Source organism: Arachis ipaensis, chromosome B10 (genome assembly GCF_000816755.2).
Source record: "Arachis ipaensis cultivar K30076 chromosome B10, Araip1.1, whole genome shotgun sequence".
Classification (NCBI taxonomy): Eukaryota; Viridiplantae; Streptophyta; class Magnoliopsida; order Fabales; family Fabaceae; genus Arachis; species Arachis ipaensis.
In genome coordinates this window covers 46,148,518-46,167,467 of record NC_029794.2, presented here as the reverse complement: position 1 = coordinate 46,167,467, position 18,950 = coordinate 46,148,518, and positions in this window count along the sequence as shown.

The following is an 18,950-nucleotide window of genomic DNA, read 5'->3' as shown; positions in this document are numbered from 1 at the left end:
AGATATGAAAGATATTTGAAAAAAATAGATTTGGATTTTTGAAAAAGATAGGATGGAGATTTGAAAAAGATATTGATTAGTTGAAAAGATTTTTGAATGAAAGGAGATAGATTTGTTTTGAAAATTTTGAAAAAGAGTTGAATTGGATTGAAAAAAAAGGATTTGTGCTTATGAATTAAGATACATTTGATATTTTTAAAATAGGGTTTTTAGAAATTAGGAATTTTAGAAATCAGGGTTCTTAACATGTTTATGCAAGAAATCATGAATTGAAACATGAAAATTAAATTTAGAATGAAAAATATGAAGTAAAAACGAATTCACCTCCTCCCCACCATCCTGGCGTTTGAACGCCCAAATGCTGCCTCTCCTGGGCGTTCAACGCCCAGCTGTTGCTTCTTTCTGGCGTTGAACGCCAGGAACTCCTTTGTCACTGGACATTTTTCTGAACGCCTAGGACGTTGTAAATCTGGCGTTAAACGCCCAGAAGGAGCTTCTTTCTGGCGTTCAACGCCCAGAAGATGCTTCTTTCTGGCGTTTAACGCCCAGATGGCTATCCTTACTGGCGTTCAACGCCCAGTGGATGCTTCTTTTGGGCGTTGAACGCCCAAAACAGACTTTTACTGGCGTTTTCTTGCCAGTGAGCCCTTTTTCTCTGTTTTGTGTGCAGAATCCTTCTGTAGCCCTGTGAACTTATACAATTGACTCTTTACCTTAGTATCAGTGAACTTTATATAAACAAATAAAATCAAGAATAGGGAAAAATGCTTAGAGGAAGTGATGCCCCATGGCTGGGTTGCCTCCCAGCAAGCGCTTCTTTATTGTCTTTAGCTAGACCTTGCTGAGCTTTTAATCTAGCTTCAGCCTTGAGCACTCTTGCTCAACATTACCTTCAAGATAGTGCTTGATTCTCTGTCCATTAACAATGAACTTCTTATCAGAATCAATATCTTGAAGCTCCACATAACCATATGGTGATACACCTGTAATCACATATGGTCCCCTCCACCGGGACTTCAGTTTCCCGAGGAATAGCCTGAGCCTAGAGTTAAACAACATGACCTTTTGTCCTGGTTCAAAGATTCTAGATGACAGCTTTCTGTCATGCCACTTTTTTTATTTTTCTTTATAAAGTTTGGCATTTTCGAAAGCAGTGAATCTGAATTCCTCTAGCTCATTTAGCTGGAGCAATCTTTTTTCTCCAGCTAATTTGGCATCAAAGTTTAGGAATCTGGTTGCCCAGTAGGCTTTATGTTCCAGTTCCACGGGCAGGTGACATGCCTTACCATACACAAGTTGGTATGGAGAGGTCCCTATAGGAGTCTTGAATGCTGTTCTGTATGCCCAGAGAGCATCATCCAAGCTTCTTGCCCAATCCTTTCTACGGGTACTTACAGTCCGTTCTAGGATTCTTTTTAGCTCTCTGTTAGAGACTTCAGCTTGCCCATTAGTCTGTGGATGATATGGAGTCGCCACCTTGAGGCGAATCCCATACCGGACCATGGCAGAGTAAAGCTGTTTGTTCCAGAAGTGAGTGCCCCCATCACTGATTAGTACTCTAGGGACCCCAAACCTGCTGAAGATATATTTTTGGAGGAACTTCAGCACTGTTTTAGTATCATTGGTGGGTGTGGCAACAGCCTCTACCCATTTTGATACGTAGTCAACTGCCACCAGAATGTAAGTGTTTGAGTATGATGGTGGGAAAGGTCCCATGAAGTCAATTCCCCATATGTCGAACAACTCAATCTCCAAGATTCCTTGTTGAGGCATGGCGTAACCATGGGGCAGATTACCAGCTCTTTGGCAACTGTCACAGTTACGTACAAACTCTCGGGAATCTCTATAGAGAGTGGGCCAATAGAAACCACATTAGAGGACCTTGGTGGCTGTCTGCTTACCTCCGAAATGGCCTCCATATTGTGATCCATGGCAATGCCATAGGATCCTCTGTGCTTCTTCTCTAGGCACACATCTCCGGATTATTCCGTCTGCACATCTCTTAAAGAGATAGGGTTCATCCCACAAGTAGTACTTTGCATCAGTAATTAGTTTTTTTTTTGTTGCCTGTTGTACTCTTTGGGTATGAACCTTGCAGCTTTATAGTTCGCAATGTCTGCAAACCATGGTGCTTCCTGAATGGCAAATAAATGCTCATCCGGAAAGGTCTTAGAGATCTCAAGAGAGGGGAGGGACGTCCCTTCTACTGGCTCTATCCGGGACAGATGATCAGCCACTTAGTTTTCTGTCCCTTTTCTGTCTCTTATTTCTATATCAAACTCTTGTAGAAGCAACACCCATCTTATGAGCCTGGGTTTTAAATCCTGCTTTGTGAGTGAATATTTAAGAGTAGCATGGTCAGTATACACAATCACCTTTGATCCTACTAAGTATGATCTAAACTTGTCAATGGCATAAACCACTGCAAGCAATTCTTTTTCTGTGGTTGTGTAATTTTTCTGGGCATCATTTAAAACACGGCTAGCATAATAAATGACATGCAGAAGCTTGTCATGCCTCTGTCCCAGTACTGCACCAATGGCGTGATCACTGGCATCACACATTAGCTCAAATGGTAATGTCCAGTCTGGTGCAGAAATAACTGGTGCTGTGACCAGCTTGGCTTTCAGCGTTTCAAACGCCTGCAGACACTCTGTGTCAAACACAAATGGCGTGTCAGCAGCTAGCAGATTGCTCAGAGGTTTTGCCATTTTTGAAAAATCCTTTATAAAGCTCCTATAGAATCCTGCATGCCCCAGAAAGCTTCTGATTGCCTTAACATTGGCAGGTGGTGGTAATTTTTCAATCACCTCTATTTTTGCTTGATCCACCTCTATTCCCTTGTTTGAAATTTTATGCCCAAGGAATTGAACGCCAGTCTTGAGCATGGTCTGGGCGTTCAGCGCCAGCCTTCCACCCAACTTCTGGCGTTTTAATGCCATAATTATTTTTCCCTGGGCTCTTACTGTCCTCAGATGGATTTTGGGTGGTTTGCTCATTTCTTGGTTTCCTGCTGCTTTGAAGTGGGGCATTTAGTGCTTTCCCACTTCTTAATTGAATTGCTTGGCATTCTTCTGTTATTTGTTGTGACAGCTGCTACTTTGTTTGCTTTAATTGTACTTCCATATTTATATTAGCCATCCTTGTCTCTTGTAGTTTATCCTTGAATTTAGCCAACTGCTTTGTTAGAAAATCCAATTGCTGATTGAATTCAGCAGCTTGCTCTGCAGGACTGAGTTCAGCAGTTACTGTTTTAGCCTCTTCTTTCATGGAAGAGTCACTGTTTAGGTACAGATGCTGATTTCTAGCAACTGTATCAATGAGCTCTTGAGCTTCTTCAATTGTCTTTCTCATGTGGACAGATCCACCAGCTGAGCAATCTAAAGAGATCTGAGCTCTTTCTGTAAGCCCATAATAGAAGATGTCTAACTGAACCCACTCTGAAAACATTTCAGAGGGGCATTTTCATAGCATCTCTCTGTATCTCTCCCAGACATCATAAAGGGATTCATTATCTCCTTGTTTAAAGCCTTGGATGTCCAGCCTTAGCTGTGTCATCCGTTTTGGAGGAAAGTATTGATTCAGGAATTTTTCTGTCAGCTGTTTTCATGTCCTTATGCTAGCCTTAGGTTGGTTATTTAACCACCTCTTGGCTTGGTCTTTTACAGCAAATGAAAACAGTAATAATCTGTAGACATCCTGATCTACTTCCTTATCATGTACTGTGTCAGCAATTTGTAAAAAATGTGCCAGAAACTCTGTAGGTTCTTCCTGTGGAAGACCGGAATACTGGCAGCTTTGCTGCACCATGATAATAAGCTGAGGATTCAACTCAAAGCTACTGACTCCAATGGAGGGTATGCAGATACTACTCCCATATGAAGCAGTAGAGGGGTTAGCATATGACCCAAGAGTCCTCCTGGACTGTTCATTTTCACTTAGATCCATGATGGAGAAAGGGATATGATGTAAAAAAAAAACTTTATTTTTATTTATTTATTTAATTATTTCGAAGATAAAATAAATTAAAATAAAATAAATAAAAATAGGTGAAGATTTTTCAAAAAAATGAGGAGAGAGAAAGTGGTCAAGAAGTTTTGAAAAGCATAATTCTGTAGACCTTAGGATTAACCCCATTGGTCTTAACAGTGTCACAGATTTGTAAGAATTCAACTAAAAACTGATAAGGATCTTCTAATGGAAGTCTATGAAACTTGCAATTCTGTTGTATTAGAGAAACTAATTGAGGCTTAAGCTCAAAGTTGTTTACTCCAATTGCAGGAATTGAGATGCTTCTTCCATAGAAGTTAGAAGTTGGTGCAGTAAAGTCACCAAGCATCTTCCTTGCATCTCCACCATTGTTGTTATTTTCGGTTGCCATAATTACTTCTTTTTCAAAAATTTCTGTTAGGTCCTCTTCAGAGTCTTGTGCTTTAGCTTCTCTTAGCTTCCTCTTCAGAGTCCTTTCAGGTTCAGGGTCAGCTTCAACAAGAATGTCTTTATCCTTGTTCCTGCTTATATGAAAAAGAAGAGAACAGAAAAGAAGAGGAATCTTCTATGTCACAGTATAGAGATTTTTTTATGTGAGTAGAAGAAAAGAAGAATAGAAGAATGAGGTAGAGAGAATGAAGAGAATTCGAACACAGAGAGAGGGAGAGGGTTCAAATTTTAAGAAGAAGAGAAGTGTTAGTAAATAAATAAAATAAATAGAAGGAGATGAGAGAGAGAGAGAGAGTTATTCGAATTTTTAATTTAAAAGAAAGGAAAATATATTTTTTTAATTTAATTATGAATTAGAATTCGAATTTTAGAAGGGGTTAATGATTTTCGAAAATAAGAGAGAGAAAAGTAGTTAGGTGGTTTTGAAAAGGATGAGAAATAGTAAACTTTTTAAAATCAAACAAAAAGTCAAGTAGTTAATTGAAAAAGATTTGAAAATCAATTTTTAAAAAGATAAGAAGTTAGAAAAAGATTTTGAAATTAAGTTTTGAAAATGATATGATTGAAATTTATTTTGAAAAAGATTTGAAAAGGAAATTAAAAAGATTTGATTTTTGAAATTAAAGTTGATTACTTGACTAACAAGAAACTAAAAGATATGATTCTAGAATTTAAAGATTGATCCTTTCTTAATAGGCAAGTAACAACTTGAAAATTTTTTATTCAAAACATTAAATGTTAGCAATAATTTCGAAAATATGAAATAAGAATAAAAAAAGATTTTGAAAATTAATTTTGAAGAATTTTCGAAAAAAACATGAAGGAAAAATGAAAAAGATTTGATTTTTGAAAAAAGATTTGAAAAGATAGGATTTTTAATTTGAAATTTTGACTTGACTAACAAGAAACAACTAAAATTTAAAACTTTTGACTAAATCAACCCAAAATTTCAAAATTTATGAGTAAAATAAGGGAAAGATATTATTTTTTATTTTTAAATTTTTAATGAGAAGAGAGAAAAATACAAAATGACATAAAACATAAAAGTTTAAGATCAAAACAAAAAATGCATGCAAGAACACTTTGAATGTCAAGATGAACACCAAGAACACTTTGAAGATCATGATGAACACCAAGAACATATTTTTGAAAATTTTTAAGAAAAGAAAAACATGCAAGACACCAAACTTAAAAATTTTTAAATTTTAGACACTAATAATTCGAAAATGCATATGAAAAACAAGAAAAGACACCAATCAAGAAAATTTAAAGATCAAACAAGGAAAATCATCAAGAACAACTTGAAGATCAATGAAGAACACAATGCATATATGTTGAGTTAAGAAATTAACTAAATTAATTAGTGATGACAAACATTATTTTTGGTAAATAAATAATTAGTATGGAGTAATTATAAATTGCATATTACTAATTATTTATTATGTGTTGCAGGCCATAATTCAATTCAAGCAGCCCAATTGCAATAAAATAAAAACAAAAAAACAAAAGCTGAGGGCTAGTAATTCAAGCGTAGCCCAAATAGAATATAAAGCAAATGGCAAGAATGGTGGGCTGAAAGCAAAAAATAGAAGTCCAAGGAAAAGCAAAGAAAGAAGTTGATGGGCCAAACAGATTACATGAATCAAACCGATCTAAGCCCAAAGTGAATTTCAATTCCCTCCATCTTGCCTTACCAAAAGCATCGGACTCTCCTCTCTGACCAAGTCAAATCAAAGCTTCAGAAAATTAAGAAAGAGAAAGAGAGAAAAAGCTTCTTCCCAAAGCTAGTAACCAAAGAAGCAAGAAAGAGAAAGTTTAAGCTTGAAACACAGAAGCTAAAATAGAAAATCCAAACCAAATCAAGCTTAGGTTAAAGGTAATCCATCTCATCTTGCATGCATCAGATCTTCTTCTCTTCTTCCCAACTCTATGCTCTATCCGAAAATGGCATTCAAGGGAAAGTTGTTCTCTGCCCTATTCTGCTTTACATATACGGTCACAAGTGATACTTGGGGACCAAGTAGTTTCTCAATGGCTAAGATCAAGTTGACCATGAGAAGATCTCTATGGTTGCTGTTTTATGGCTTTCGGTCAAGGTAAGGAAGTCAGAAGGAGAGTTTCTACTCTAAGGTTTATTGAGAAAAAGTGAATCTGTGGGTTGGTGAAGCTCAAGGCTCAAGGTATTGACCTTGGAAGAAGAACCCAGCAACATGCAAGGAGATAAAAGAGGTTTGCTGTTCATTTAGAAACCAAGGAGAGAAAACCAATGAATAGAGGTTTTGTTCTGAGAGAGCTCTTTGAAGAAGTTCAACTAACTGGACAGTGTATCCTAATCAAAGGTGCATTCTGCCAGTATGAAGAACTAAATCAAAGGCTTGCTAATCTAGTTTTTTACATAGCCCAGAGGCTGTTGATGAAGTCAATCTCCTTCATGTTTTACAGATTGTGATGTTCTTTTTTATGTTTATCTCTCTGTAATTTCTTGTGAGAAAAGGCATTATGAGAAAGCTCAAGTAAAAGCCATGAGTGGAAAAAGGCTGAGTGAAACACTTGAGAGAAAAGCCTAGAGTTATTTTCTGATTTCTTTAGGTATGTTTATGTCTTGTATCTTGTACCTGTAAGGTATCCCTTTCTTAGTTAGGTTAGCACTAAGAGTGAATAGTTAGGTATTAGCATAGCCAATGCCAAGTTAGTTAGAACTTGAGTGTGAAAGGATTGAGTCAATCCTGTGAAATTACTATTAACTATAGTGAAATTCTTCCATAGTTGTGGAGGAGACTGGACGTAGGTTGCATAGCACAAGGCAACCGAACCAGGATACATGTTGGTGTTAGCTTTTCTCTTCTCTATTGTGTTCTGTTTTCTGATATTCATGAGACAAAAATAAATTGTCTCATAAATTTCTGCTGTTGAGTACAAACAGAATCAGAATTGAAAGTTTGTTTTAAAAGGATAATAACAGCAACTTAAAAGGAAGGCTGAGATTCAACCCCCTTCTCTAAGCCTACCACAACCTTCAATTGGTATCAGGAGCTAAGGTCTCAAGAATCAAGCTTAACTGCTTGGAGCAAGGATCCAATGGCGAACAACTTGGGCACAACCACAGTTGCCTACACCCTCACTAAAGGCTAGTCAAACAACCAGCCACCTTTCTTCAACGGGAAGAACTACTCCTACTGGAAAGAAAGGATAAGGATTTTCATCCAATCCATTGACTACAACATATGGAAGATTGTTGTGAGCGGTCCCAAGATCCCAACAAAAATAAGTGCTGATGGAGTGGTGACTCCAGAAGAAGAAGAAGCTGAATGGAATGAAGATGATAAGAAGAAGATAGAGCTGAATGCTAAAGCAATCAACCTTCTTCACTATGCTATCAGCTTTGAAGAGTATCGGAAGGTGTCTAGATGCAAGACAGCTAAAGAAATCTGGGAAAAACTCCAGGTTACACACGAAGGCACTAAACAAGTCAAAGAAACGAGGATTGATATGCTGCGAAAAGAGTACGAGATGTTTAACATGAAGGATGGAGAAAGAATTGATGAAGCGTTTGAGAGATTCTCAATCATAATCAACAACCTTGATGCTATGGGTACAAACTATGCAGAACAAACCTTGGTGAGAAAACTCCTTAGAAGCCTCACAAAAGAATGGGAAAACACTGCCACTGTACTAACCGAGAGTAACAACATAAGTCCCATAACCTATGATGAGCTGAGAGGAAAACTCCTTGCTTATGAAGCCACACACACAAACACAAACTCAAAGAAAAAGGGAATAGCCCTCAAGTCACAAATATAACCGAAAGAGAGTGAGTCTAGTAATGGTATTTTAGATGACGAGCTTTTGTTTTTTGATAGGAGATTTAGAAGGATGATGAAGAATAAAGGCAAATACAAGAGTTCAAGTTCAAAGGAGCACAAGTTTGATTTGAGCAAGATGACGTGTCATCACTGTAAAAAGGCTGGACACTTCAAGCTAAACTGTCCAAAGCTCAAAAAGGAGGACAAAGGAAAAAAGGAAAGGAAGAGAGTACTCATGGCAGCTTGGGAGGAACTTGAGAATGACTCAAATGAAGAAGAAGAATCTGAAGGAGATGACAAAGACTGCTTCATGGCTGGAAACAACAATCTTGATGAGGTAAACTATTATGATTTGACCATTGAGGACTTGCATTCTATTATTGATGATCTCCCTTTAAACACATCAAAACTGCTTGACAAATACAATGAATGCATATCTGAAAGAGATGTGTTAAGAGTTGAAAATAATTTTTTAAAAGAAAAGTGAAGGAAACTGAATGTGCTTTGGACATCATTGAAGAAAACAGATTTCTAAAAAGTGAACTTGAAAAATTAAAAGGAAAGCACATTGTGGATCCTTCTCATGAGTTAATTGCTGAAAATGAAAGATTAAATGATATGATTAAAAGGCTGAATGGTGACTTAGCAAAATTTGCTCAAGGTTCTAGCAACTTGGACAAATTACTTGCAAGTCAAAGACCATTATTTGAAAAATCTGGTTTAGGCTACATAGCCAAGGAAGATGCAGTTTCTAATACTTCCTCTATAAAATTTGTGGCTTCTTCATCAAATACCAAATCCATACCAAACAAATCGGATATTGGATATATTTCAACTTTTGAAGAAAAATTTGATGAAGTATACACAAGTGAAACTGAACCTTCACCAAGAAATGATCCGAGTTCAAACCGGCCAGGGTTGGGTTACATTTTGAAAAATGAGGCTACTTTCAAGAAACCATTTTTCTACAATAAAACCTCTTTTTCGAAAAATCCAAAGAGTTTTAAAAATTCTGGTGAAAATATTTTTGCAAAGAGGAACAATTATAACAAAAATCAGTTTGTTAAAAGAAATGCATCTCCTCCAAAAACCAGAAAATTTCAACCATTTAATCACTTCAAGCAATTTAACTCACCTAAATTTTAGCGACACACATCAGTAAATCATTGTGTTAATTGCAAGAAAATTTGTCACTCATATGAACAATGCTTCATTGAAAAGAGAGTTGTAGGAAACAAAGTCTACAATGTTATTTGTGATTTCAATGCACTTGGGCAACCAAGATGGATTAACTTCAAAGGATCCAAATCAATTTGGATACCTAAGGCTACTTGAAACTCATCATGCAAATTTGCCTAGCATCCAAGAACAAAAAGGACATGTGGTACATTGATAGTGGATGTTCAAGGCACATGACTGGAAGGTCAACCTACTTCATCAAACTAAACAAGTATGATGGAGGTTTTGTGACCTTTGGAGGTCCTTTGGTGAGGAATTTGGAATATCTCACAACTTCTCTTGTCCAAGAACACCACAACAAAATGGTGTTGTGGAAAGAAGAAATAGAAGCATACAAGAGATGACAAGAGCTATGCTTTGTGAGAGTAATGTTCCAAAATTCCTTTGGGCTGAAGCGGTTAACACGGCTTGCCCCATTTTGAATAGAACAATCATAAGAAAATTTTTGAAGAAAACCCCTTATGAACTTTGGAAAGGCTACCCACCAAACTTAGATTACTTGCACATCTTTGGATGCAAATGTTTTGTTTTAAATTACAAAAAAAATTTGGGAAAATTTGATCCAAAGGCTTATGAGTGTTTGTTTGTAGGATATTCCACAACTAGTAAAGCATATAGGGTTTATCATCAAAATGCTAGAATTATTGAAGAGTCCATACATATTACATTTTGTGATACTAACTTGGTGCAAAGCATTTTGGAAGATTGTGATGCAGGAAATCAGGCTCAAAAGGAAGATGAAATCACTCAAAATTATGAAAAAGAAAATTCTGGTAAAACTGAACCAGAAACTGCACCTGCTGAAAATTTGAGAGACAATTCCATTTTGTCTCATGAATTTGAAGGAAATCCTGGAAACAGCAGCATCCAGAATCCCTTGGTGACTGAATCTGCCACCAAATCCACCAGACCTCGTGAATGGAGGTTCTTGAAGAACTATCCCGAGGAATTTGTCATTGGGGACATTTCTCATGGAGTGCAAACAAGGTCTTCCACTAGAAAGGCAAATGAAGGATTAAACATTGCCCTTCTTTTACAAATAGAGCCCCAAAATGTCAAGGAAGCCCTTAGTGACCCTTCTTGGGTTAAAGCTATGGAGGATGAGCTTCTTGAGTTTGAAAAGAACCAAGTGTGGACTTTGGTTCAAAGGCCAAGTGGAAAGAAAGTAACCGGCACCAAGTGGATATTTCGAAACAAGTTGGGAGAAGATGGTAGCATTGCAAGAAACAAGGCAAGGCTAGTGGCACAAGGATATGACCAAGAAGAAGGAATAGACTTTGATGAATCCTTTTCCCCTGTTGCCCGAATGGAAGCCATAAGACTTCTCTTAGCTTATACTGTATTTTGTGGTTTTAAATTATATCAAATGGATGTGAAATGTGCATTTTTGAATGGAGTGATAGATAGAGAAGTATATGTGGAGCAGCCTCCTGGTTTTGAAAATAAAGAGCATTCTAATCATGTTTTCAAATTATCTAAAGCTCTCTATGGTTTAAGACAAGCTCTTAGAGCTTGGTATGAGAGACTTAGCTCTTTTCTTTTGAAAAATAGTTTTCAAAGAGGCACCACTGACACAACTCTATTTATCAAGAACTTTAATGATTCTTTTATTCTAGTCCAAATATATGTTGATGACATTATTTTTGGATCAGCTAATGAATCCCTTTGTTCTGAATTTGGAAAACTCATGACAAGTGAATTTGACATGAGTATGATGGGTGAACTTAATTTTTTCCTTGGGTTGCAAATTAAACAAACTGAAAAAGGTATTTTCATTCATCAAGAAAAGTATGCCAAGGAATTAGTTAAGAAATTTGGTATGGAAAATGCCAAACCCATGGGAACTCCCATGCATCCTAATTCTAAATTAGATAAGGGAGAAACTGAGAAAGATGTTGATGAGACTAGGTATAGAGGAATGATTGGTTCTCTTATGTACTTAACTTCCTCTAGACCCGACATTGTGCAAAGTGTTGGATTGTGTTCTAGGTTCCAATCCAAACCAAAAGAGTCACATCTTTCTGCAGTTAAAAGGATCATTAGATATGTTCATGGCACATCTAATTTCGATCTTTGGTATCCTAAGATTGATGATTTTTCTGTAGTTGGTTATTGTGATGCAGATTTTGCTGGTGATAGAGTTGATAGAAGGAGCACTTCAGGCTTATGTTGCTTCCTTGGGAAGTCCTTGAATGTTTGGTCAAGTAAGAAACAGCCAACTGTGGCTCTATCCACTGCTGAGGTTGAGTATATAGCTGCTTCTTCATGTTGTTCTCAGCTTTTATGGTTAAAAACACAGCTTGCCGATTACAAATTAAATGCTGAAAATATTCCTTTGATGTGTGATAATATGAGTGCCATTAATATTTCTAAAAATTCAGTTTTGCACTCTAGGACTAAACATATTGAAGTGAAGTTTCACTCAATACGAGAGCATGTCCAAAAGGGAGATATTAGCATTCAATTTGTTAAATCGGAGGAGCAATTAGCAGATATTTTCACAAAACCATTAGCTAAGGATAGATTCTGCATGCTTAGGACTTGTCTAGGAATTTTGAGTTATGATTCTTTATTTGAAACATGCTGATGTGTTTGCTGGAGCCTTTTGTCTCATAAACAGGTATGAGACAATTCTGGGCAGAAGAAGAGCGTTCCCCTTTAATCAGCGTGATCTGCACTTATTTCAAGTGCAAAATGATTTGGGCCAACCTCAAAAATCAGATCTAAAATGGCCCAATGTGTTTCCAATAAATCCAACTATCCCTGGGCCCATATATGAATGTCACAATTTTTTGTTTGGTTATTATTTGTTGATGGGCTATGTGATTAAAATGTTTTTTTTGAAAAGATTTTTTTTTCAAAAAGGACTTTCAGTCTGATCTTATTTTTTGGTTTTTTTTTAAATTAATTTCTAGTTTTATTTTAAAATCAAATAAAATCTTTCTTTTATGAGGTCATGTCTTTTCAAGTCTTTTCAAATGGTGATGCAGTTGCATGGTTTTGGAAATCTACTTTTGGGTACGGTTACCAACACTCCCTCTCTTTCCTCCATAACTTCTCCTCAAACTCTTCAGTTTCTTTCCACTCTCTTTACTGCTTCTCTTCCCTCAAAAGCCTAAATATCACCAAATGAGAAAGAAAACCATTGCTAAAAGGCCTCCTCGTGAAAAAATCTTCAAGCCTCTCACTAAGCCCTCAACCCGCTCTCACGACCGAACTTTCACTCCATCTTCCTCTCCTTCTACCTCTCCTCCTCGGTGTGATCCCATGGAAATAACAAAAAATCCTTCTAGGGTTACTCCTTCCGCCAAGAAGACGCCACAGACGAAAGATCCTCCATCCAAGCCAGGGTCATCGAAACCGAGTTCATCCAAGGGGAAGCGACCAGCCGCACCTGAACCTCCACCTGAGCCCACACAACCAAAGTCTAGGTCTGTTCCATCATGTTCTCAAAGAGGTAAAACTCGAGTTCCTCTTAAGTCAGTTAAAGAACCAGACATTGGCCCTTTTGATCACAAAGCTCACTTTTTGACTTCTCATTCGAACTATAACCATTATAGATTCAAATCTGCCATGAACAATGATTTTTATGAAGGGGTTATCCAATATCGTACCCTATGTCCCTCTTTTCTCGCTGATTTGCCTTCTTTGAAAAGAAAAGGTTTTTCATTTGTTGATAACTTGATTTTTCTGGACTGGAATCACCTTTTTGACATCAAAAAGCCTGTTTATCCCTTGTTGGTCAAAGAATTTTATACAAACATGACTTATCATGAAGGCACTACTCACTTATATGTAAAGGGCCGAGACATAGTTTTAAATAATGAAACTATCAGTGATGCTTTGAAGTATACCGATGTTGGGCCTTGTGCTTACACTTCGGTTAAGTGGGATGAAGGTGTTGGAATTTCTTATCATGATGCATTGGCACACATCTGTGAACATGTCTCTTTAATTGATGGCATTACACCCACTCACAAAGCCCTAGGATATGAGCGTGCTCAATTGCACCGAATGGTCAACCACATTATTCTGCCTCAAAGCGGCTCATATCAAAGGGTTTTCTACACTGATACTCTTGTTCTATATGCCCTTCTCACCAAAACTAAAATTTCATTTGCATACTTGATGGTTAGATATATGTTTGACTCTGTTAGGAGTGAAAAGGACAAATCACTTCCTTATGGCATGTTTCTAACTTGCATATTTGAGTATTTTGGTGTTGACTTGACCAATGAGAACTATGAAAATAGACATTCATACCTAAAGGGGGGTAGTTCAGTGAAACAGAACAAAGGACCCACTAGATCTGAAAGAGTTGTCCTAGATGATGAAGATGATGATTTTGTCCCTGATGATTCTTGGTGCACGAATTGTGAATCACACTTTTCACAACGCGTACCACTAACCAGCAAGTGCACTGGGTCGTCCAAGTAATACCTTACGTGAGTAAGGGTCGACTCCCACGGAGATTGTTGGTTTGAAGGAATCTATGGTTATCTTGTGATTCTTAGTCAGGAAGTCAATTATATTTATCAGTTGAATTGCGAATAAACAAGAGAGCATGGATTAAAGGTTACTTGTTGTGCAATAATGGAGAATATGTTGGATTTTTGGAGATGCTTTGCGTTTTGAATCTCTGCTTTCCTCTGTCTTCTAATTCATGCATGCACGTCCTCCTATGGCAAGCTGTGTGTTGGTGGATCACCGTTGTCAATGGCTACCATCCATCCTTCCAGTGAAAATGGTCCGGGTGCGCTGTCACCGCACGGCTAATCATCTGCAGGTTCTCAATCGTACCAGAATAGGATTTACTATCCTTTTGCGTCTGTCACTATGCCCAGCACTCACGAGTTTGAAGCACGTCACAGTCATTCAATCCCAGAGTCCTACTCGGAATACCACAGACAAGGTTTAGACTTTCCGGACTCTCATGAATGCCGCCATCAATCTAGCTTATACCACGAAGATTCTGGTTAAGAGATCTAAGAGATACTCATTCAATCTAAGGTAGAACGGAAGTGGTTGTCAGGCACGCGTTCATAGGGAATGATGATGATTGTCACGTTCATCACATTCAGATTGAAGTGCGAATGAATATCTTAGATAGGAACACGCATGTTGAATAGAAAACAGAAATACTTGCATTAATTCATCGAGACACAGCAGAGCTCCTCACCCCCAACAATGGAGTTTAGAGACTCATGCCGTCAAAGAGTACAAAGTTCAGATCTAAAATGTCCTGAGATACAAAATAAGTCTCTAAAAGTTTTTTAAATACTAAACTAGTAACCTAGGTTTACAGAAAATGAGTAAACCATAACAGATGGTATAGAGATCCACTTCTGGGGCCCACTTGGTGTGTGCTAGGGCTGAGACTTAAGCAATTCATGTGCATAAGGCCATTTTGGGCGTTCAACGCCAGGTTTGGATCCATTTATGGCGTTGAACTCCAACTTTTAATCCTTTTCTGGCGCTGGACGCCAGAATTGGGCAGAGAACTGGCGTTGAACGCCAGTTTACATCGTCTATCCTTGAGCAACGTATGGACTATTATATATTGCTGGAAAGCCCTGGATGTCTACTTTCCAACGCAATTAGAAGCACGCCATTTCGAGTTCTGTAGCTCCAGAAAATCTATTTTGAGTGCAGGGAGGTCAGAATCCAACAGCATCAGTAGTCCTTTTTCAGCCTGAATCAGATTTTTGCTCAGCTCCCTCAATTTCAGCCAGAAAAATAACTGAAATTACAGAAAAACACACAACTCATAGTAAAGTCCAGAAATATGAATTTTTCCTAAAAACTAATGAAAATAAACTAAAAACTAACTAAAACATACTAAAAGCTATATGAAATTAACCCCAAAAAGCGTATAAAATATCATAGATACTAATTACTACTGTATGACTCCTAAGGTAAACTTTTATTAGATCATTATCACAGATTTAAGGCAGAAATTGGAAATTAACAACCTTTATTCTGGGAGAACGGGGGTTCCTCTGATCTTTGGGGTGCTTGGTCCTGCAAGAGATAACTTCTGGCGCTTCAAGTCCCTTAAGTCACGCCCTTTCTCTTCTTGTTCTTTAAACATATAGGTAAGAATTTGACTGTGTTCCTTCTGTTCTTTTATGATTTGTTCCATAGCTTCCCGTATCTTGGTAACAGACGTCTCAAGATACTCCCAATATTCAGATTGAGGGATTTCTGGGAGAAATTCCTGCGTTTTCTTCTTGATGGGATCATCCTGTGCTTGTTGTTTTTCCATTAATGCCTTGGTGATTGGCTTCTCAACTGAGATGTACTCAGTTATTCCCATCCTTACTCCAGCATCCTTGCAGAGCGATATCACGCTTGGATAAGCCAACCTGGCTTCTTTAGAATTTTTGTTAGCAATTTTGTAGAGTTCGGCTGAGATCAGCTTATGAACTTCCACTTCTTTTCCCATCATGATGCAATGGATCATCACTGCTCTTTTAACTGTGACTTCAGAACGGTTGCTGGTAGGCAACAGAGAATGCCCAATGAAGTCCAGCCATCCTCTGGTGACTGGTTTGAGATCTTCTCTCTTGAGTTGATTTGGGACACCCTTTGTGTTGGTGGTCCACAAGATAGATTTGTAAAAAAATTTTTGAAAAGAGTTGGATTGAATTTGCAAAGAGGCCTGGTGCTTATAGATTAAAATACATTTGATATTTTTAGGGTAGGGTTTTTAGAAATTATGGAATTTAGAAATCAAGGTTCTTAACATGTTTATGTAAGAAATCATGAATTGAAGTATGAAAATCAAGATTTAGAATGAAAAAAATTTGAATAAAAATGAGTTTTGTCTCCTCCCTGCCATCCTGGCATTTGAACGCCCAAACACTGCCTGTTTTGGGCGTTGAACGCCCAAATGCTGCTCTCCTGGGCGTTCAACGCCCAGCTGCTACCATTACTGGCGTTCAACGCCCAGTGGGTGCCCATTTCTGGCGTTCAACGCCCAGATTGCTACCATTACTGGCGTTTTCTTGCCAGTGAGCTCTTTTTCTCTGTTTTGCGTGCCGAGTCCTTCTGTAACTCTGTGGACTTATACAAATGATTCCTCACCTTAGTGTCAGTGAACTTTATATAAACAAATAAAAATAAAAATAGGGCAAAATGCTTAGAGGATTGTTGCCCCATGGCTGGGTTGCCTCCCAGCAAGCGCTTCTTTATTGTCTTTAGCTGGACCTTGCTGAGCTCTTAATCTAGCTTCAGCCTTGAGCATTCTTGCTCAATGTTGCCTTCAAGATAATGCTTGATTCTCTGTCCATTGACAATGAACTTCTTATTAGAATCAATATCTTGAAGCTCCACATAACCATATGGTGATACACTTGTAATCACGTATGGTCCCCTCCACCGGGATTTCAGTTTCCCGGGGAATGGCCTGAGTCTAGAGTTAAACAACAGAACCTTCTGTACTGGTTCAAAGATTCTAGATGACAGCTTTCTGTCATGCCACTTTTTTTATTTTTCTTTATAAAGCTTGGCATTTTCGAAAGCTGTGAATCTGAATTCCTCTAGCTCATTTAGCTGGAGCAATCGTTTTTCTCCTGCTAATTTGGCATCAAAGTTTAGGAATCTGATTGCCCAGTAGGCCTTATGTTCCGGCTCCACGGGCAGGTGACATGCCTTACCATACACGAGTTGGTAGGAGAGGTCCCTATAGGGGTCTTGAATGCTGTTTTGTAAGCCCACAGAGCATCATCCAAGCCCCGTGCCCAATCCTTTCTACGGGTATTTACTGTCCGTTCCAGGATTCTCTTTAATTCTCTGTTAGAGACTTCAGCTTGCCCATTTTTAAAGCAGATCTTATGATCACTGGAAAAGTGTTACCTTCTCCCAGAAACGTATATTTCAAGGATGGTGGTAATGGCTTGAGCTTGGGTTTAGGAGGTTTTTCCTCTTCCAGAAGAAATTTCAGAGGCTCTTTCATGCCCTCTGAATCCTCTAAATCAGGCTGAACATCTTTAAAGATGTTTTTCAACTCTGATTCAAGACTCTCAACCATGTTGATCTCTTCTACCAAAGAGTCAATAAGATCAACTTTCATGCAGTCTTTTGATGTGTCTGGATGCTGCATGGCTTTGACAGCATTCAACTTGAATTCATCATCATTGACTTTCAGGGTTATTTCCCCCTGTTGGACGTCAATGAGGGATCGTGCAGTTGCTAGGAAGGGTCTTCCTATAATGAGAGTAGCACTCTTGTGCTCCTCCATTTCCAGCACAACAAAGTCAGTGGGAAAGGCGAATGGCCCAACTCTGACAATCATGTCTTCAATCACGCCTGATGGGTATTTAGTGGAACCATCAGCAAGTTGGATACATATCCGGGTTGGTTTAACTTCTTTAGTTAAGCCAAGCTTTCTGATAGTGGATGCAGGTATTAGGTTGATGCTTGCCCCAAGATCGCATAAAGCTGTCTTGGTGCAATTACCTTCTAATATGCATGGTATCAGAAAACTCCCAGGGTCTTTAAGCTTTTCAGGAAAGCTCTTCAGAATGACTGCACTGCATTCTTCAGTGAGGAGAACTCTTTCTGTTTCTCTCCAATCCTTTTTATGACTCAAGATCTCTTTCATGAACTTGGCATAAGAAGGTATTTGCTCAAGTGCTTCTGCAAAAGGAATCTTTATTTCAAGAGTCCTGAGATAATCTGCAAAGCGAGCAAATTGCTTATCCTGCTCCTCTTTCCGGAGTTTTTGAGGATAAGGTATCTTGGCTTTATATTCTTCAACCTTAGTTGTTGTAGGTTTATTGCCTACAGAAGTGGTTGAAGAAGCCTTTTTAGAGGGGTTGCTTTCAGCATTTGTGTGTGTCTGATCCCTCACTGGCAATTGAGTGCCAGAGTTAGAGACTGGAGTAACGTTAGATGCCAACTCCTTCTCTGTTCCTGGCATCTGAATGCCAGAATTGTGCCCATTTTGGGTGTTCAGCGCCAGATCCTGCCCATTTTGGGCGTTCAACGCCAGATCCTTGCCCATTTCTAGCGTTGAACGCCAATCCTGCTTTGTTTCTGGTGTTGAACGCCAGTTTTGGCCATGGTCTGGGCGTTCAGCGCCAGCCTTCCACCAATTTTCTGGCGTTTTAGCGCCAAAATTATTTTTTCCTGGGCTCTTACTGTCCTCAGGTGAATCTTGGGTGGTTTGCTCATTTCTTGGCTTTTTGTTGCCTTGAGGTGGGGTATTCAATGTTTTCCCACTTCTTAGTTGAACTGCTTGGCATTCTTCTATTATTTGCCTTGACAGCTACTGCTTTGTTTGCTTAAACTGTTCATCCATATGTATATTAGCCATCCTTGTCTCTTGTAGTCTATCTTTGAATTCGGCTAACTGCTTTGTTAGAAAGTCCAATTGCTGATTAAATTCAGCAGCTTGTTTTACAGGACTGAGTTCAGCACTTGCTGTTTTAACCTCTTTTTTCATGGAAGGGTCACTGCTTAGGT